At 39.8% G+C, this 22,451-nt stretch overlaps 1 non-coding gene across 1 annotated transcript; it reads left to right on the top strand.

Annotated features, from left to right (window-relative positions):
• Positions 1-855: 855 nt before the first annotated feature.
• LOC141568022 (U6 spliceosomal RNA) lies at positions 856-962 on the top strand. The gene has a single exon (XR_012491037.1). It is a non-coding gene; the product is annotated as a U6 spliceosomal RNA (small nuclear RNA).
• The last annotated feature ends 21,489 nt before the right edge of the window (positions 963-22,451 follow it).

The raw sequence follows: 22,451 nt of genomic DNA, 5'->3' as shown, positions 1-22,451 counted from the left end.
ATATGAAAATAGCTAACGTATTATAATTACTGCCCACCATTCCCCTGTACGTGTGCATTTTACTTATTTATTACCCTCATAATGGACACCCAGCTTGCCTCCCACTCTTTACTACCACAAACTGTGCAGGTTTCCTTATGGATTTGTGAGAGTTAGTTAAGCACATTTTTGTAAGCTTTTCATCTTTAGCATAAATTTGTTTTCCAGGAAAATTCAATCACATTCCCACCAGGTTGCATAATTCTTTTTCATTTCTCTCCAATCTGATAAGCAAAAAATCTCCACATACAGTCTTGATTGGCATTTTAAAATAATTAGTAACTTTAAATCGTTTTTAATGTTTTTTTGTTCATTTGTGTTTCTTCTTAGTCAACTGCTTATTCATGACTAATTCATTTTTCTTCTGGCATTTTGTTGTTATTTTGTCTTATTGACTCTTTGAAAATATTCATATGTTAGTAAAATTTTCCTGTGGTCATATATTACTGATATTTTTCTCATTTTGTTATTTGTCTTTTAACTCTGTTTATTATGGTGCTACTGGTGGTGATAAGGTGTTAGTTTTGGTTTTTTGTTTGTTTGTCATTTGATTTGGTTTGGTTTTGGCCCTATAGCTGTCTTTTTATGGTTTTGGCTTGGAGCTAATGTTCAAGAACAGAAAAAAAAAACTTCTAAGTCAATTATATGTTAAGAGGTAAGAGAAGTATGGGAGAGGGAAAGTGGGGTCAAGAAGAACATAATTCTATCAAGGCAAACAAGGGAAGAAAGTAAACAACCAAATCAAAGGGAACCGTATGTGCAAGACAAATTTTTGATGTTAGAACCTGCTGGGAATGTTTAAGATAAACCAAAATAGTGCTTGCTTCAGCAGCATATATACTAAAATTGAAATGCTACTAAGAAGATTAGCATGGCCTTTGTACAAGGATGGCATGCATAGTTTTGAAAATAAAAAAGTATTTGGACCACAGTAAGAATTCTATAAATGGCAACAATTGTTATGACAAAAAAGAAAAGATAAACCAAAATAGATCCAGGACCACCAGGCTGATACCTTCTGAAATGTGTCACATAGTAGAGAAAGCAATAACACTTCTCTGGTCAGCATAACTGCTGAAAAAATATAGTCACTTCTTTTTCTAGACACTTCATTTAGAAATTTAAACCATGCCTTAGTCCAAAATACATAGCCAAAAATATAGTGCAAGATAAAAAGGGTGAAGAAATTGTGGAAAAGGGAAAAGTAGAGTAGATGAATAAGACAAAACCAGGGATAACATTATTACACAAAATGCATATCTAAAAGTTCAGTACAAGTTGTGAAACAGGGCAGGAATTTGACTGAGTTGCCTAGCATCAAAAGCAAAAAGAGTGGAACCTTTTCATGAAAGTTGTTCATGGAAATGACAGTCATTCCTGATACTGAGTTCTGAAAGGAATTTCTCCATGGAGTAAGCATAAAGAGAATAATGTTCCATAACCCAGTTGATAAGGCCTTCAGCATCATATAAACAGTAAATAATATAAGCCCTCCATGGAGGCAGCTAAGGGGAGTACTTGCTACTTTTATATCCATTGATTCTCATACAAAAAGGACTGAAAATGTCTCCCTTTTCTTGATTAGCAAATTCTATTAGATAAAAGAAGACAGATGTTATGACTGCTCATAACATGTGATTCAAAATCCATGAGGCGATTTTCGGTTTCTTTGAGTTCCTGTAGTCAAATATCCGATGTTGCAGGGAGGGTTTGGATAAGAGTTTTGTAGCAAAAAAAGGACTTTCCTATTGGGCTCTGTGATTTCTTGCTGGCTTGTTATTCCTACCCAATACAAACTATCCTTTTTATAACTCTGCAGGGTATTTAATGAACAGTGTTTTATTGTAATAATGATTTGAACTACACAGTTGATTTGCTACCCACATGTCTACTTTTCCTTCTATTAAGACTGGTTTTGTGTGTGTTTCAAATAAGTTGATTGCACAGTAAGAGTGATGAGGAGGGTAGTTTAGAGGAAAAGAGTTAACAAGAACACAAGGGAGGAGACAGCCCATGTTTTGATGGTCTCTTAAGCGTATTTTTGTCCTGGTGCTCATATAGACACCGAGTGGAGCAAATGCACACTTCACGGAACAGTCAGCCTGGGCAAAGACTGTCCTGTCTTTGGAATTTATTTTGGAAGGAGAACAGAGGTGTGTTTTTCATTATGCCACATTGGATTTTCGAATTGGAGAGTATAATTACCAAACCCTGCCCTCAAACCACTGCAAAAACATCACATGCTTCTTACACACATTTTTTTCCTTCAAACTAGCACTCAAGTGCCCACCAAGGGCCCTGCCCACAGTAGGGTTAGTTTAAAATTCTTTTCAAACACAGTTGTAACATGGCTCTCATCCACAAAACAAGTATTATCAGCAGTTAAATCATAGGATTATGCTTACATTACAGATAAGTAGGTACATTTAATGTATAATAGTTATTATATTAAGACCCTGGGTCAGACTATATCTGTATATAAAACTGCTCTCCAGGAGTCAGGCTTTCAGTAACACGCCAGGATTTCTTTCAAGCTTTAATGAACCTATGCTACAAACTTGAACTTTAGAAGGTCAATTCAGTTTGGAGTTTAACTTCTATTTAATTTAAACTTGAGAAGCACTGCTAAGGAGAAATGAAGACAGAAAGAGACAGATACTTCATGCTTTTTCTCTGCCTGAGAGCCCATTTGGGGTCAGTGAAAAAAGTCTGAGCACTGGGCTTTCTTATCTTCCCCCTTCTCCCCGCACATTGCAAACCTGTGATTCTCCCCACTCATCTCTGCAGGCTGGGGGTGGCAGTTACTGAGGCTTGCTGAGCAGAAGCAGTTTTTTTTATTGAATTGCATTATATCAGCTTAAAAGATTTAATGCAGCTTTTTGAAGAACCTCAGTCAAGTGGAGTAGCCTTGGCGGGGAGGGGGGGAGTTATTTATCACCTGGGTTAGTGTGGAAAATATACCACGAGTATAATGCAAGATAATTTTAGGTGACACATTAACATTTATCATTTTAATAGTTAAGTGTTTATAATAATAATAACTTACATTTAAACAACACTTACTATGTGCTGACATTATGCCTTACATATATTAACTCCTTTAATCCCCATAGCTCTAGGAAGAGGGTAGGTATTAATCATATTATTGTCCCCTGTTACAAATGAGGCACAGAGAGATCAAGTGATTTATCCCTGGTTGTTTAGGAGGTTACAGGGAAAGCCTGCATCTGAACCTCTACAATAGTCCCTCCTATATGCAGAAGATACGTCCCAAGACCCCCAGTGGATGCCTGAAACCACTGATAGTACCAAACCCTACATATACTATGTTTTTTTCTATATGTACGTACCTATGATACTTATAAATTAATTTATAATTTATAAGTATACTTATGAAGTTTAACTTATAAATTAGGCACAGTAAGAACTTAACAATAACTAATAATAAAATAGAACAATTATAGCAATATGCTGTAATAAAAGTTTTGAGAATGTGGTCTCGCTCTCTCTAAATATATCTTATTGTACTCTACTCACCCTTCTTCTTGGGATGATGTGGGATGATACAATGCCTATTTGATGAGATGAAGTGAGGTGAATGACGTAGCCATTGTAATGTAGGGTTAGGCTACTACTGACCTGATACTGATGTAACAAGCACTTTATGAGTTCTGTTTAGCATATTCAAATTGCACGTGTCATTACTCTTAAGAGATGAGGCCATTGTTTTGAACATAAGTGCTGTGATACCTTGACAGTTGATCTGATAACCTAGACAGCTACTATGTTACTATGTGACTAACAGGCAGGGAGCATATACAGCATGGATACACTGGGCAAAGGGATGGTTCACGTCCTGGTCAGATGGCATCAGATGGTGCCAGATTTCATCACACTACAGAAGGGTGTGCAATTTAAAATTTATGAATTGTTTATTTCTGGAATTTTCCATTTCCTATTTTCTTCCATGGTTGACAATTATAACTGAAACTGCCGAAACCGAAACCTCCTATATTGGGGGACTACTGTACAATCTAGCTCCAGTGTCTATGCAAGCAACCCCTCTCCAGCTCTTCTCAACCAGCATTCACTGAGTGTTCTGGGGCACCCATTGTGTATAATGAATTATCTTCTCACCTATGCACCTAGAATAGTTATAACTACTACATACCATCCTTGGGTATCCAGTGTACATCCCAGTGACTTCAGAGAGTCACTCAAAATCATTTTTCACTTAAATTTCTCTCACATAACCCCTGTTGAAAAGGGACATTTGGTTGTACTATATAATATCCACTAGAGAAATATATAACTAGCAGTATTAATTAGTGCTATGGACTGAATATTTATGCCCTCCCCCCATTCATATGTTGAAGCCTAATCCCTAATATGATGGTATTTGGAGGTTAGGCTTTGAGAGGTAATTATGTTTATATGAGGTCCTAGGGGTAGAGGTCCCATTATGGTATTGGGGAACTTATAAGGAGAGGAAGAGCCCAGAGCATGTCTGTGCCCTCTGTCTCTCTCTCTCTCTCTCTCTCCCCCTCTCTTTGTCATATGATGACACAGCAAGAAGACAGCCAGCTATGAAGCAGGGAGCAGCCCTCACCAGGCACCAAATCTGATGGCACCTGGATCTTGGACTTCCCAGCTTCCAGCACTGTAAGAAATAAATGTTTGTTGCTGAAGTCACCCAGTCTATGGTATTTTTGTTATAGCAGCCCAAACTGATGAAGACAATTATCTATTATTGTATAAAAGGTCACTGCAAAACTTAGTGGCTAAAACAACAAACATTTATTACCTCATAATTTATGTAGGTCAGAAATTCGGGAGCAGCTTAGCTGGGCAGTTCTGGCTCGGGAACTTTCATAAGGATGCAGTTAAGACGTTGACCAGGGCTGCAGTCCTCTGAAGCCTTCACTGGGACTGATGACTTACTTCCAAGATGGCTCACTCACAAGGCCATTGAGAGGAGGCCTCAGATCTGCTCTACACAGACCTTTCTGTAGAGTTACTTGATTGCTCCCATGTTATGTCTGCTAGCTTTTCCCAGAGTTTGTGATCTAAGAGAACAAGGAGGAAGTCATGGTGTCCTTTCTGACCTAGTCTTTGAAGCTCATACTGTCACTTACCATTTATTTACAAGTGAAATGGTAACTCCGACATACATGCAAGGCTAGAGACATTGGCCTACACCTTTTAAAGGGAGGTGTGTCAAAAATGGAAATCAAAAAGCTCCATACTAGCAAATCTAATCTATGGTTTCAGGGGGATTATCTCCTAGGTTATACTGAAGTAGGCATGGTCTGAATTAAATTTTTTAATGTTACATAAATAGTAATACAGATAATGTGCTAAAATAGCAAAAATTGTGAAGATGGTATATCTATCTCCATCACTTTGTGTTCTGTTCGCTCCTTGTTTAGCGTTATTAATTTAGTCATTCTAAAAGGTGTGTACTGGTTTCTCAGGGTGGATTTAATTTGCATTTCCCTAATGACTAATGATGATGAGCATCTTTTCATGTGCTTATTTGCCAATTTTATGACTTCTTTGAGGAAATGTCTCTGCAAATATTGCTCATTTTTTTTTACTGGGTTGTTCGTTTTTTATGGTTGAGCATTAAGAGTTCTTTATATATTCTGGGCATCAATTCTCTGTCAGATATCTGATTTGCAAATATTATATTACAGTCAGGGAGCTGTCTTTTTATACTCTTGTGTATAGTATTAAATGAGGATCTAAGTGTTTGTTTGTTTTGCATGTGGATATTCAATTTTCTCTGCATAATGTAAAAACTTTCTTTTTCCCATTCCATTGTTTTGACATATTTATTGGAAATTAATTAATCATAAATGTAAGCGTTTCTTTCTGGATTTTCTATTACATTGATCTATATTTTTTCCTTATGCAATATCTTGAATATTGTAGCTTTATAGTAAGTTTTAAAACCAGGTAGTGTACATCCTTAACTTCATTGTTTTTCAAAATTGTTTTGGTTGTTTTAAGTCCTTGGCATTTCATGTAAATTATAGGATCAGCTTGTCAATTTCTTAAAAAAAATAAAAGCCTGGGATTTTTATAGATTATGTTGAATCTATACATCAATTTGGGAAGACTTGGCATCTTAACCATAGTCCATGGACAGGTACCATCTCTCCACTTATTTAGATCTTTCATTTCTCTCAGCAAAGTCTTGTAGTTTTCAGTATACAGGTCTTACATTTTGTTAAATTTGTTCCTAAGTATTTTATTCTTTTTGAGGCTAACGTGAATGAAATTGTTTTCTTGTTTTCACTTGCAGATTGTTTGTTGCTAACATATAGAAACACAATTGATAATTTATATTAATCTTGTATACTGTGACCTTGTTAGTCCTGTATTTCAGTTGTAATTGTTCTTATAGATTCCCTGAGATTTTCTACACAAAGAATCATATTGTCTGTAATAAAGGCAGTTTTACTTCTTTCTTTTCATCTGCATGCCTCTAACTTTTTCTTTCCTTATTACACTGGCTAGCACCTCTAGTACTATATTGAACTGAGGCATTGAGATTGGAAATTCCTGCCTTGTTCTTGATATCAGGAGAGAGCATTCAGTCTCTCACCAGTAAACATAATGTTAACTGTAAGTTTTTCATAGATGCCTTTTATCTGGTTGGGAAACTTTTCTTCTATCCCTTGTTTGCCTGTAAATTAAGAGAGGGCACCCTATCTGTGTAAGAGAGCTCATCTCTATCTCTCCTGGTTTCAGCAGCTTTTTTCTGCCTGCTATCATTTGCCCTCAGTGACTCATATGAATTCAACCAAGTACAAAATCCAAAGAAACAATCAACATATTTTCAGTCTCTACAGTGTGGACAACATGAGCTTTTAAAGCAAGTACAATCTGCTCTTCTAGAGCCTATTTTTCTTTAATAAGAAGTAATTATTATGCTGTTAGTAATTAGGGTAAGGATGTCAATATAATGCAGAAGTCGTGTTCAATGTCATTTTCTGAGCATTTTATCATTTTGTGCCAACAAGTAACGTTGACTGAAAGTAAAGTCCCTAATACAGCTGAAGCCTACAAAGCCATTGGTGTGAGTACAATGCCCCTACAGTCTTCCCCTCAGCCCAGTTTACCTGATCGGCTGCTTCTCTCCGGTACTGCGTGTTTTGCATTTTTTGCCATAGTTCAGCAATTTCAGTTCTTCCTTTCATTTACCTATTGCTGCATAACAAGCTACCCCAAAACTTAGTGGTTTAGGACAGCATAAATATTTTATTTACTTATGTCCTGGCAATTCTGACAAGGCTTGGAAGGAACATCTCTTCTCTGCTTCACAGCATTTGGGGCCTCAGCTAGGATGACTCCAGTAGGTTGGGGGCTGGAATAGCTGGGGGCTGGTTGAATTTTTGTCTCTCCCTCTCTCCTTCTCTCTCTCTCTCTGTCTCTGTCTCTCTCTGCTCTCCTCGCCTCTCTCCTCTCTCCCCCTCTACATGAACAGCTTAGGCTTCCTCACAGCATGTTGATGTCAGGGTGGTTGAACTTCTTACATAGTAGCTGACTTTTCCCAATACCAGCATTCCCTAAGTTTGTGGTGGAATCTCCAAGTCTTCTTATGATCTAACCTCAGAAGTCCTAGAACATCACTTTTGCTGCATTCTATTGGTCAAGCAGGTCACTAAGTCCAGCTCAGATTCAAGGAGTAGGAACTAGACTACTTCTCAATGGGAGGAAGAGCAAAAAGAATCTGTAAATACCTTTTCTCTGTTAAAGTCCCTTTCCTCAAAATAATTTAACTTTTTAAAATTGAAATTCCATATTTCTTATATTTACTTTTTATTAGGAATTTATCATATCTTTTTCAGTTGTCATAGTATATTCATTTTAAATTGTGCTAGTTGTTATTTATTTAGGTAGTACTCTATTTGTCAAATTCCATAGGTTTTTTGCACCAACTATATTTTCTCCACAAACTTTGTTGTTTGGAGTGAAACATTTCACAGAACTCAACATTTTCAGGTATACATATATCACATATACACAATTACAGCAGAAACACCTGTGAATGAATATGCTTGCAGTCGTAGCTTCTTTATTGAGTCTTGCAGGGTTCTGCTTACTCCCAGCATTTCTTAAGAAGCCCCAATCTCTTATTTTACCCCTTGATCCCAATACAGAGAAGTACATCGTTATATCAACAACACTCACTCTTCAAGCAGAAGCTGCCACAAAGAGGCAGTAATAAAACTGATCTTCTGTGATGAAGATGGAGATTTACTTCGAGGAGAAATTGGGAAAGTGCTTTTTCAGATTACTGTTGTTTCTGTTTTAGTAATTTAGCACATTGTTACATATGTGGCATGACAGAGAATTGCATGTAGGGTGAGCTGAAGACATGGAAAGCGTTTCAGTTGGCGTAATGCCCAGAGGAATGGGGGAGGGGCGGGCTGATTTGTCATTCAGATGCTCTTCTGAATCTTTTCCATGCCTACTTGCATTCTCATCACCCCTTCGTTAAGTCCTTTTCAAAACATAGGAACACTGTAAAGAAACCAAATACCATTTACAACTCAAGCTAAGATATTGATTTTCCTTCTGGCCACATTCCCTGTGGAAATAAAAACACATGCATGTAAGTGTGCACGCACACACATGTGCAAACACACGTGCACACACATATGCACACACACACGTGCACACACACACAGCTTAGCACTCAGAACTTGAGCACCAAGGGTGGGTCCTAGCACCAGATTTCTAACTTAAAATTCTGTATCAAGATAAGAACATTCATAAACATACTATATAAGACTAAATTAGTAGTACTGTTAAGATGAAAGTCATGACACCTTATAGTTACAGACAAGATTGCAACAGAAATTTCTTGACAACCTGCTGTATATTAAGCACCACACGAGAAGGAGGTATGAAAAGAAATAAGATCATTCGTTTCCTATCATTTAGCTGCTTGGGCCAAAAGCCTAAACTCCCTTTGGCGTCTCTCTTTCCCAAGCCCTCAGTAACTGCTACAGGCATAGAACCCACCGTCCTGAGTATGTCTAACCCAGACACTCCTCACCAGCCCCCGTCCAAGTCACCACCACCTCTCCCATAGACTAGTATGACAGGAGCTTCCTAATTGTTTGCCCTTCTTCCACCCCACCCCACCCACCCCACCCCACACTCTGTTCTCCATGTAGCAGTCAGGAACAATGTTGTAAAAATGAAATCAGCTCACTCCATCAACATTCACAACAAAATCCAGACCCCTTACTGTGGCCTTCGAGGCCTCTGCCTGTCTCTGCGTCCTCACCTCCATGCTTCACTTCTTGCTCACTCCAGCCACACAGACCTGCTCGCGGTCCTTGGAGCACACCTAGTTTGTGTCCAGCTCAGGTCCTTTGTGCTAGCTGTTTCTCCTGCTTGGAATCTTCTTCCCCTTGCCTGGATTCCTGCCCCAAGATATTCACTTGATTTGGATCTCTGCTCAAATGTTACTCCCTCTGAGAGCCCTTCCCTGACCTAAAATATCATAGCTAACTTAGCAGAGATGCTCAGTTCCTCACTCTGTCCCTGTACCCTCACTTGTTTGTCTTCCTAGCTTTTTTCAGTAGCCAACATTATGTTAAATATTTATTTTTTATTTTCTTTCCCACTAAAATGAAACTTCAAGAGCTTTCTCCATCTTCACTGCTATAATCCTAATACCTAGAACAGTGCCTGCCCGATAGTAAATACTTCATAAATATTTGTTAAATGAATGTATGAATGAAAATCTGTCCTGGCGAAGGTCTGGTCTGTATTGAAAGGCAAGCTTGGCAGCAGCCATGGCCATACAATGTGACAGTGCTGTGACGGATGCATGTATAAGGTGTTTGGGGAGCACAGAGGATGGAGTCACTGACTCTTCTTAGGGAGGAAAAGGGTGGACGTTTTTCATCTGCATCTGAAAGGATGAGTAAGAGTTCATCAGATGGAGAAGTCTGCAGAAGACATTTCAAGCATAAGGCATGGTGGATGCAAAGGCCTGCATGTAAAAACCGTAAGGTAGTGTGGAAGTGAGTCATTCTGTTGTTCCTGGAAAGCAGGATACACAAGCACGCTGCAGAGGGACAAGAGCGGAGAGTGGCAGAGATGAGTTAATCAGCTTGGAGCCAGAAATGACTTTCCAGGGAACTTGAAAGAGCCATTGGATTTGAAGAAGGTAAAATAATCTTCACTGTTTTAGAAAGAGTTTACTGGCAGCTGTGTGGCGGATAGCGTGAGGCAGGAAGGCTTTGCTGTCTGCTGGCAAGAGCCAAGTCATCGCAGTAAGGCTGGAGAGAAGAGGATGGATAGGAGATGCGTTGTGAGAGAGAATTGAGAAGGCTTGATGATGTAGAGGTGGGCGACAATAGAAAAGGAGAAACAAGCTTGCAGAATTTTAAACTTGGGTGACTACTCCTTTATCCTGCTAAGGAATGCAGATGGAAACCCAAGTTCAGGGAGCAAGGAAGAAGAATAGTTGTCATGCACTGTCCAGTGTCCTTCTTTGAGCCCCTTAGTAGCCATTTCCAACTTTCCAGCTGTAGGTTAGTGAGGAGCCCACCTGCCCCTGCTTTGCAGCAAATTGCACAGGGCTGGGCTCACACCTGCTTCTCCCTTCCACCCACTGAGCCTCAGTCATTAGGTCATGCTTGGATGCCTGCCTCTCTCTTCCCTTAAGACAAAACCTCTCCCAGGTGGCTCTTTGTCTCAAAAATAGATTTCTACAAATTCTGCCCCACCAGACATGCTTAGACATGCCAAGTCCCAAGGGGAACAAGACTTAAGCTCAAGCCTGGACCTACTCAAACTGCATATATAATATTATTGGACTTCCATTATTATTTGTATGTAATTTTTAAATTATACAACGAATACATGAATACTTTCTCATTATAGAAAATGCAAACAATACAAAAGTACAGAAAGACTTGAGAGGATCTTTTCACGCCCCCTCCTTGAAACAAAAAAGTCCCACTCTCTCTCTGAAGAGTAAGATGTGTTTCTTTTCAGTCCTTTATTCTAACAGAGAGAGAGGGAGAGAGAGAGAGACAGAGAGAGAGAGAGAGACACAGAGAGACAGAGAGACACAGAGAGAGAGATTACATATAGAAACAATACGTGGTTTTATGCTATCTTTGGGCTCAGATTATTTTGAAACCTTTTTTCACTTAAAAATCTGTCTTCCAAGGTTTACACATCAGTAAGTGTAGATCTACTTCTTTCTTTTCAAACTACTGAATAGTAGTAGTCCATGGCAGAGATATATATTTGTCATTTAATCATTCCCCTTCTGTTGGATACTTTTGGGTTGCTTCCAAGTTTTCAAGATTATAAATGGTGCTCTAGTTAGTATCATTGTATACTTTCTTTTGTATACATTCACAAATGTTTCTCTGATAGATTCCTGCAGGTAGAATTGGTGGACAGTCCTAAAGGTATTCCATTTTAATTTTGCTATATGCTGCCAGTTTTTTTATCCCATCTTAGTAGAGGCTTCCAGCTGTTGGTACTGAAACAAGAAAATGTCCTGAAATTGTCGCATCAGATTTGTTTCAACATGATCTATACTAAGGCTAGCACCAATCCAGGGACAGCCCAGTGATGATTCTGATAATTGTGCTGCATCTCAGAAGGCTAGGACAGGAATGTTTGGCCACAGGCACAATTCTTAGGGCTTTTTAGCTTTTCTGGGGCCTGCTGAAAGGTTTAAGAACTGAAAAAAAATTATTTGCTTCACCATATGAAAAGAAAACTAGGGGTGGGGGGTGGGAGATGAGGGTAAGGGGGATCGAATATATGGTGATGGAAGAACTGACTCTGGGTGATGAACACACAATGGGATTTATAGATGATGTAATACAGAATTGTACACCTGAAATCTATGTAATTTTACTAACAATTGTCACCCCAATAAATTTAATAAAATAAAATTTAAAAAAAAGAAAAAGAAAACTAGAACATTGAGGTTAACACAGGTTTATTAAATAATTACAAGAAGCATGTGTCAACTTTATTGATATTAGATTAGTACTTAGAAGGGTTTCATGATTGAACAACCCAGAATTCTCCTGAATTTTTTTCCTGACCTGCTCTACTCCTAGGTTGAGAGATCAGCACGCGACCTCCTGGCTTGTCTTCCCCACGTTCTGGGAAGAGATTGACTCAGAAAATAATTTCAGGGCTTCTTTTTCCCTCCCCGGGTCTGGGTGTCTTTTTAAGGGGGTTCCTTTCTTCTCTTCAGGATGGATGCAAGTTTGAGGACCACAGTTTGGGGAGAGAGTGACCTTCTCCGGGAGGGGGCAGTATTGGGGAAGGAACTGCATTTGTCAAGTGGCAAACAATGGGGAAAATTTTTCTTCAGTCATCTGGCAGAAGACAGGAAAAGCAGTGAAGCCCTCAGTGGGTGGGTGGGGCAGGGGCTCTGGGTCAAAGACTCTCGGTTGTGGAGGTGGCAGGTGATAGATGGGATCTCCCTCTGACCTCACCTTTTATTCTGAATATCAAGCTTTTTTGTCAATGTATTTATTTTCCTGTAGTGCTTAATATCTAATGTGGCAATGACATAGCACTCTACTTTTCATGGTAAATGTATCCTAGCAGCACTGTGGGTTAAACAGTCCTTACGGGTAGGCTGAGGTCGTAATCAACAATGTTTCTATGGGAAAATGCTTTGGGGCTTCCAACAGTGGATTTACAGATGAAACTTTGGAGCACAATCCATTCCTGACGTGCCCTGTTCACATGAACCACATATCATATGAACAGAGATTTCTGTTTTCCAAAGTTCCGGTTTGTGATTCCCTGAGAAATGTTCTAGGACAGGGAGTTTTTATTTCCAGGTTCTTCTGTAATAAGCTACCAAGTACTGTGTGGGAAGTTTTATGGATTGACCTGGCTATTTTAGGTTGCTTTTCAGTCAGGTGATTTTGTAGTTTACGAAGTGATCCATGGAGTTTGGCAGCTTGTAAGGACTAAAAGCATTTCTAAGAGTACAAACATCTTCTTTGGCTTTTTGGGCTACAAAACCCAAGGGCTTCCCCTGAGTGAGGATTGTTGGGTCTTCCTTTTTTTTTCTACTGTCTCTTCCCTACAGCCCAGCCTGACGCTTTCCAGGGAAGTGGATCTGTTAAAATTCCAGTATAATGGCCCACCCTTTTCTCTGTGAAAATTACCGGATTGTCAAAGTCTCAGTAGATATATTAGATATCTGGTGACCTCAATCCACACCTGTGTGAGACAATGGAGGCTGACTTGTTCCCTTCACTGTGGGGTTCCCTCCTATACAGTCAGGAAAACCCCAGGGAAGCATCAGGGCCCACCAGTGGATTTCATGCTTGAGAAAGCCTCCCAAATGTTTATTTATCTGAAAGAAATCTGCACAGGAAAATGAAAACATCCAATGTCTTTTGCTTTTGGCTGAAATTGTATAGACTCACCAGTTGAGACATTGGCCATACGGAGATGAGGAAGAGAGAGTCCTATTTTCAGAGTTTTCACTGTCTAGCAGGAGACTTGGTAAGTACTTCACACATGCTTGTTGAAGTAAATTGAGAGCCAAGAAACGGAAGTGATCATTTTCACGGAAGTGATTATATTCACTCACAGTCCTTAAATCACCAGAACCCTCAGTTATCCCCAGTCTGGGCCACTGTGCTGAATAGGCCTGTCCCTATTCACAAGGAGGTGAGTAGCCACCCACACCTTTTGTTTTGAGGAGCCCTGTAGGGGTCCCATACCCCCAGCACACCTGCTACTATCTCCTCACAACTTAACCTGAAATTCTCACCTTAATAACATTTTGGGAGACGTTAAGCCACTGTTCCCATTCAAATACTTAAGTTACTAGAAGGAGAGGGAGAAACCTGCATAGTTCAAGTGTGCATGTATGGGGTGTGCATATGTGTGATTTGGGGTGATTATTAAGAGAAAAGGAAGAGTAGAGAGGCTGGACGCCTCTCATTCCTTCTTAATATCATTGGGCCACAGACATTTTCTATCAGGATATCTCACTAGCACTTTGAAAGCCCTGGAAACTTGGCTTTGAAGATATAGGAAAGAAAATATCACTAAAGTGCTATGCTGTCCAATCCAGTAGCCACCAGACACATGTGGCTCTTGAGCCCTTGGAATTCATATCGTCCGAATTGAGATGTGGTGTAAATATAAAATACACACTGGTTTTCAAAAACTAAACATGGAAAAAAAAAACCCATAAAATACCTCATCAGTAATTTTTTTTTTAATTTTCTCCCCATATTCCCCTCATCAGACATTTTTTTATACTGATAACATGTTGAAATGAAAATATTTTGATATATTGGGCTAAATAAAATCTATTAAAATTATCAGGTTGGTGCAAAAGTAAGTGCGGCTTAAAAGGTTAAATATAATTGCAAAAAACCACACTTACTTTTGCACCAACCTAATAATTCTACCTGTTTCTTTTTAGTTTTTAAAAGATAGCTACTAGAAATGCTTAAATTACAGACATGGTATTATTGGACAGTGCCACTCTAGTGTCTGGGAGAAAAGACCCCACCCTAGAGGACACTGAAGTCCCTCCCTGCATGGGCAGGGGGGCCCAAGGAATGAGACTGCAAAGGCAGAAATACTTCTAGGAGAGGCTTCCACGCAGGGGTGGTAACAAAAACTCCCCTGTGTGTCTGGTTGGCAGCCAGGCTAAGAACATAGGGACTCCCATCCACCCTTTCCATTCCAGGCACTTCGAATCAGTTGGTTAATTTCCCTCCTGTTGACTCATACTGCAGAAGAAGAGAGGAAGAATGGGGTGCAGAGCCCTGTGACTGTAACTAGATTTGGCTTGGGATTAGCTTCTGAAGTGATCCTTGTACCTTTGGATCCCAGTTTCTACATGGAAGAATCTACATTGTAGATTACTGAGATGTTTGATAGGACCTCGATATCCCCCATCAGGCTTGGAAGGCTCGTAATTCTATTGATGTGGTTGATTTAAACATTTCAGATAATACATTTTATTTGTAAGAACTTGTTTTATTGTTTTCGTAAACTGACGTTGTGGATCAGTGCATAGACATTGATATCAAACCAGAAATAACTGGATTTTGCATAGTAGCTTACAGTTTTCAATGTCCTTTTCAGCACATTATCACTTTTTATTGTCACAACATCTTGTGAGGCAGGCAAGGCATGTATAGATTTTTATCCATATGTCATAGCTAAGAAACAAACAAAAAATAGGTTGCCTTGACCAACATTTGAAAGCTGTTAAGTGACAGAATTAGGGCTAGATCGGGGATGATCTCATTGGAAACCTTGGCTTCTGGTCTTTGCTGGCTTCTACTGGTATGTAGAGGGTCACCCAAGTGGGCCAGTGGATGAGTGGGCCACAGATTCCTGAATTCAAGGAATTCTGTCCTCTTTAGAATCAAGAAATGAATTTACCAGGCCTGGATGTCAAGATTTGGAAAACTGCCATTTGGGGATCCAGGGAAGGAGCATAATTGGAGCCGCCTTCCACTCCGCAGGAATGCCTTTGAAGTCGGCGCCTCTATGTAATTCCCTCAGGCGACCTCCCTGGAAGCTCGCTGGAAGGCCCAGCCGGTTCCTCCACGGAAAGAGGTTCTGAGCTGCAGGCAGAGCCCAGCAGAGGGTGCTGAGAGCCTACTACTTTAGGGCGGGACGGGACAACAGTCAGCTCCGCAGAGCTGGACTGCTGGAAGAGGAGGAAACCTAAGGAAACAAGGGTTCTAAGAGGTCTCCTATCAGTAGGATGATGATGATGGCGATGACGATGACCATATAGTAGGGGCCAGGATTCACCTGGTGGGTATGGTGTGCTTTGGAAATGTTAGAGGGTCTGGAACAAGTCCTCAGTTTCTACCATGTGTTTGAGTTAAAGCAGTTAATCTTGAGATGGCAGCCAACAAGGAGCAGGAAATGTGAGGCAGGGAATCCGAGGCCTGGGGAAATAGTAGCAATCATATCTGGGGCACTGCCACAGGTTATTTTGTTAGGCTGGACTGCCCTTTTTGTGATTTATTTACAGATCACCATGATCACTGCCATGGTACATGGTGGAAAAATAGGTTCAGTTTTTGTCTAGATCCCAGCACATCATTGCACAGCCAAACTTAGAACCACAATCATTCAACAGAGTGCTGGAATGAAAGGGTACCCAGGCGATGGTCCTGTCCAATGCCCTTATTTTATAATTAAGGAAAATGAGATCCAGAAATGGAAAATTCCTTGCCAAATGTCACATAGTTAGTAATGACCTAGGATAAGAACTAGAGACAGTGAAGCATCAACATCATGGTCATGAATACAGGCTTTGAAAACAGATATAGCTTCAAATCTGGGCTCTGACAATTATTTGTCCTGCGACTTTGCGCAAGTTATTTAACTTTTCTGATCTTAGTTTCCTCATCTGTACAATAAGAATTTAAAAAAGTATTTACCTCAAGGATACTAAGTGGGATAATAAGTATGAAGCATTTACATAGTACCTACTCATTGTAAAGATTTAGTAAATAGTCACTGAATGATAAAAATTATTATTATTAGAATTCAGCTTTTCTGACTTCCCTGGCCAGACTTGACCTTCTATACGATTCAGCCTTCCCCGATTCTCCTCAAGTCTTTTGCATGCCTGGGCAGTTCCCAATTTATTAGTTCTGCTTGATATCTTCATGGAAGATTTATGAATCGCATTAAAGAAGTTACTTGACTGCACAGTTTCCCTGCATATAAAATAAGGTAAAAGTAGTTGGGCTACAGGCCAGCTGGTATAAGAAAAGGAGTCCTAAGTGAGTGGCTTGAGTAAGATAGGAGCTTGTTTTTCTTTGATGTAACCGTCCAGAGGTAAGCAATGCAGGCCTAGTAGGACAATCTGCCATCCGTTACATTTCAATCTCTTTTCTAGGTTCAAAGTGTCATTTCCAGTTCTTGTATTTTCTCATGCTGACAAATGGGACCAGAAAGTCCTACTCCTTTTAAAATTAAAATCAGGAGTAGCACCCATCATTTATCTCACTTGATTGGCCAAAATTTGGTCACATGTTCACACTTAGCTGCAATGGGAACTGGGAAATATAGGTTTCAGCTGGGAAGTCACATGACTGGGAAAAGAAGAACAATATTAGATGAAAGCCTAAGTTTGTCACAAGCTCCTTACTGTTACAGACATGGGCGTTACTATTAATGTAAGTGGTGATATTTCTCAAGATCCTTTCACCCCACTTTTCACAGAAAAGAAAAAATTTAATTGCCTAGAAAAGTAACTTCCCGCAAAAACGGTTTGGTTTTTGGCTTGTGATTCAAAAGTAATTTAGAGGCAAGGAGGCTGCTGGTGGTCATAGAAAGAGTGATAAAGGATTACTAATGTAAAACAGAGCTGGAAAATGAGTGGGAGAACCATGAAGCAACTGAGAAAACTGATTTGCTGGTGGGACGGAGAGAATAAACAAGAAAGCGCTGTGCTGCAGTAGGAACTATGGACGCTGCTTTGACCATTTAGGGGGTTACATTCCCTTCCGTGAAGGAGATGCCCCTCCAGCACAGGGTTGACATGGAGCCCCTCTATACCTGCTCAGTCTGGAGAAGGCTTCAGGAGGTTAGTTCAAAAGTCTGGATCCATGAACACTTTTTTGAAAAGCTGGAAAACAGTTTCCCTCATGCAGATAGTAATTCTAGAATTTTAGCATCCTCTTAGCTTACTTTAGGGCCACTTGACGGCGATCAGGCTAGTTTGTGAGATGCTAGGTAATCTAAGCTCTGGAAGAAAATGATTGGGATAGGAAAATCCAGGCAAGGATTCCAGTGGCTATGCCCTGGGGCTGGGACTCCAGGAGGCTGGGAGGGCTTTCTGAGCATCTTTTGGAGCAAAAATTAATATAAGATCCGGTATTATATTATATTATATTATATTATATTATATTATATTATATTATATTATATTATATTATATTATATTATATCCAGTCTTATATTATAGTAAAATAAGACCCGATCTTATATTAATTTTTGCTCCAAAAGACTCATTAGAGCTAATGGTTCGGCTAGGTCTCATTTTCTGGGAAACATGGTACTACTCTGGGGTTGGCCCTCAGGACTCTGACAGGCTTATCCTGCTACCCTTCCAACTTGTCTCCTTGCCACACACCTTTTATTCCTCAAAACCACCCTGTATATTGTTGCCATGATAATTCTCCAAAGATCTTTGTATTATGAGCCTTCTTTACCTCAGAATTTACCAAGTAGAGTTATTCTAGTGGTTTTATTTCTTTCTTTCTTTCTTTTTCTTTTTTGTTGGGGTTGGGGTTTTTCTTACCAGTACTTTTAAATTTCTCTACCATAAACATGTGTGATTTTTGTAATAATAAAAAGTTGAAGTCACTTTTAAATGCCTCAAAAGAAGGGAGGTGGGCAGTTGGGAGCTACCGTGGCTCTCATATTTTCTTCATCAAATCTGTATCCTTTTGGGTAATAATTGAGGTCTCCATAAATAGTTCTACTCTATTTACCTAACATACTCTCCCTCAATTCTTCAATCTGGGCTGTTATAGTTTCCCCATGGCACCCCACTTCTGCTTCTATCAAACCATGTCTCCCCAGCCTTCTAAAGTCTTAATCAGCTTTCCAGATCTAGTTAAAATTTCACCTTCCTGGATTATTTCAGTTCTTAAACATATCTATCACTTCTATAACATTTTATTTATGTCTGTACCACACCCCTTAGAAAATTGATGATGCCCTTTTAGTTGTTGCCAACTCTTTTCCTGGAGTGAATCTTATATCACAAATGAATTCCAAGTTCTTTGAAGATAAGGGTGAGTTTTTCTAAATTCCTTGCTTTCCTCACACCATCTGGCATAGTTCTAAATGTATATAATAGGTAACCAATCCATTGATAATTATATTTTGAGAACTTTATTCACATCTTAACTGAATGATTTAACATGTGTCAGACCACAGGGTCCCCCTTCCTACAAAATATTCAAAGGACGATATCAAAGAGATGGTAATCATGAATACAAACAAGTAAAAACTAAAGGGGGGATTTGGGGTATCAGTAACAAGCTAACTATGTGGACTTGGAAAACGTCACCTTTGCCCTGACTTGCCAGCCAGTCATTCTCTATGTGACTCTTGTTGGCTATTCTGACCACTGCCATATATATGAGACCATCTTATGTCCTTAGCAGATTGTGCACTTTATTATCTACACCAGGCTCCTTCCCCCACCATTGTGTTCATTTGTCTCAATTCCATCAGCTCAGAGGTATCTTTCTCCAAGAAACAGTTCTTAAATGCCGTCAGTGAGATAGTGATCACTTCTCCTCTAAGCCATGCTTTCGAAATAGGCTACTCCTCTGCAATTGTCACTCCAAAATATAAGCTTATATCATAGTACTTCGGGCTATGAAATCTGTTTGTTTACCAATGTTTTGTCCACCATCTGAGTGGTTAAACAGAACATAGTCCCATTAGTAGTTGACCTTAGATTGTAAGTCCTTAGAGGGTGCACATGACGTAGTTTTTAACATGCCTGGGGCAGTTCCTGGTCTGAAAACACACTTCGAAATGATTGCTAAATGGCGCCTTTAAACAAGGTCACATGAGTTAAAACTCATCTCTGACTTCACACTGTTAGGCTGATGACAGAACCAAACAAAAAGTCTGAGTAGCTCAGATCTACTAGTTAAACCCAACTCTTAATTAGCAGGGTGACCTTATGCCAATTATTTAACTTCTCAGAACTCACTTTTGAAAGTGAAATGAGGATGACAACAGTACCTAGCTCAGAACTGTTTTAAGGATTAAATGAGATAATGCACGTAGAGGGCCTAGTAACATTCATAGCTATTATTTTGTAGTTTTCATTATTCCCTGAGATTGAAGGTAGCTGAGTAATAGAATGTATAAGCCAATAGCTTCTTAGTATAGTTTTTGAATTGAATTGGTTCTGTGATGTCAGTAGACCGTCTGTGTTTTGAGGTCCTCGATGTCAGTAGAAGCCTGAGCATTTTAGCCAATCGGTTTGGTGGCTAGTACCTATCCCGATCCGTCCCTGATATTACCAGGACTGAAAAGATCTACAAGAGCAATAAAAACAAATGGCTGCTTTGCAGGAGGGGACGGAAAGAGTGAGAGAGTTGATACCTCAGACTCCATAGTACTGTTTTAGTTTACAGTAACCCAACCCACCCCAAAGAACCAGAGGGTTTCATCCTTGGACAAGGGCTCCCAGCTGGATGGTGGCATCTTCCCTTAAGCTGCTGTAGATTTGGTTCATAAAAAGCGATTAAATTGTGTTTAGTGTGTGGGAGTGAATGTGGTCTGGAAGGTCATTGAAATTTTATTGTATGAATGTTTCAAACTCATGTAAATATCTAAGCAGAGCTCACAAAGGACAAAACATTGAATCAAAGAGAGAACCAGACAGAACAGCATCTTGGGTGTCTCCCTTCTGGCATTCTGTTCCTGGGCCTTGCAGCTCTGCGTTTTAATATCTACATCTCTAGTCAAAAGCAGTGGTAGGCCAGGTGTATAATGAGCCTGCTAGCCAGCTGAAAACTGACTTGGCTTAATATGTGGACTTCAAGCAATCCCCAGGATAAGAGGCACAAAGCTGCAGGAGGGAGGAACTAGGTCTTTGGGGGTCACTCCTACAGTCTGCTCTGCTTTTGCAAAAGGCTCAAGAGGCAGCTCCTTTGAGGCTTCAAGCAGAGTTCTTGGTTTGGCAGTTGGTCTTCCAGGTAAGTGAAGAGACTGGCTTGTTATTGCTGCTCTTGAATGCTCTGCTTTTTCACTGACCCCTTCTCAGGCTGCTAGTGCTCTCAGTGTAGCTAAAAAAAAAAAAAAAAAATACAGCCCAGAGAAAAATCTGGCCACGATGAGAATGGCATAGGAATATATAAACTGGGTGGAGAATACTGTTTATCACTGGGACTGAATGATAAAACGTTCTACCTGCCTGAGCATAGCCTTCCATGGAAGACTTTGAAATGACCTCTCAGCAGATAGTCCTGGTAATCTCTGCCCATCTCGCCCAGCTGAGGAGCCTCTGGTGTAGGGGAAGAAAGAGTGCAAAAGAGTTAAGGAAAAGGTTCTAGAGAGATGATTAATAAGATTCAGAAAAACTTCATTGGTGATGAAGTAATATAAGATACTTTGCATTATTTTGTCTAAAAAGAATGAATCTAAGAGAACAATGTAATCCACCCTTCAACTCCTTATTCGTATTCAGGGATTTGCAGAATGAATTAAGAGAAAGAGTGCCAACTGGATTAGCAATTCCCACATCATAATAATATAGTGGACACTTTCAAGGTTTTACTATGTTCCAGAAACTGTTTCAAGCAACTCACATGTACTATTTCATTGAATGCTCACAATTTTATGAGCTAGCTGTTGGTATTATTATGCCCATTTGACAAAAAATGGAAAATGAGGCTCAGAGAGATAAGTTAACCTCCCTAGTTTTATGCTAGTAGGTGGCAAAGACAGAATGTAATTACCCTGCGGGTTTAAAATTCTGAAGCACAGTGCTTCATTTCCCCTCCAATATTTACAGAAATTTTAAGAATTTTTAATAGTCATTAAAGTTCCCACTGCAGGATGATGGATACTATTGTTTAAATACATTTAATCTTTCAAAAAAGGATTTTTTTCCTGCACCCGCTTCAAGCGCACACTGCATAACCTCCTTAAATGTAGTCGCAGTTCTCTTTTCTTCTCGCCATCAGACTTGCCTAGCTAACAAGTTCTTCACCTGCAGTGCTCCCTGGGGTGAGGAGAAGAAGTACACAATGCTCCATCCTTCATGGGCGTCTCCATCCAGTTTGTCTTGGAGAAGAGAGTATCTAGACTCCAGCCTCAACAGGGAGCTCATGACTGCAGTAAGATGAACCACATATTCTGGAAGCACACCCCTCTCCTGGGGGGTAGGAGAGAGAAGCTCTCTTCACCAGATCTTCTGACCTCTCCTACAGACACGAAGCCCAGGAAAGTCGACTCACCTTAGCAAGGAGGATCTTAGATCATGGTGCTAAACGCAGAGGACTGAGCTAAATGTGTAGAAAACTCTGGAAGGTAGATGTTCAATTCTCCCTGGAGTAGTGGGAGAGAACAGGGGAAAAAAAGTAGCTAATATGCAATTGTGTTGAGAATGCATTATAATAAATCTTCCCTGTTATTCAATGCAGCTTACCCATACTGAGTGCCAAGGGAGAGGAAGTCTGAGGTTTGTTTTTATTCCTATAGTTTCAGCTTCGCTGTAGATTCTGTTGTGTGTGGTAATTCCTAGGCAAATGTTACAATGTAGAGTTTCTCCAGGCGGTTTAGTTGGCATTTTTAACAGGACTGGAATTAAAAGTCTTTCTCCTCAAAAAAATGGTTCAGTGATTGAGGCT

The sequence above is a fragment of the Rhinolophus sinicus genome, chromosome 17, assembly GCF_057876585.1.
Source record: "Rhinolophus sinicus isolate RSI-liver-muscle chromosome 17, RSI-T2T, whole genome shotgun sequence".
Lineage (NCBI taxonomy): Eukaryota > Metazoa > Chordata > Mammalia > Chiroptera > Rhinolophidae > Rhinolophus > Rhinolophus sinicus.
The sequence above is the reverse complement of the archived record's forward strand: the minus strand, read 5'-3'. Positions and strand labels throughout refer to the sequence as shown.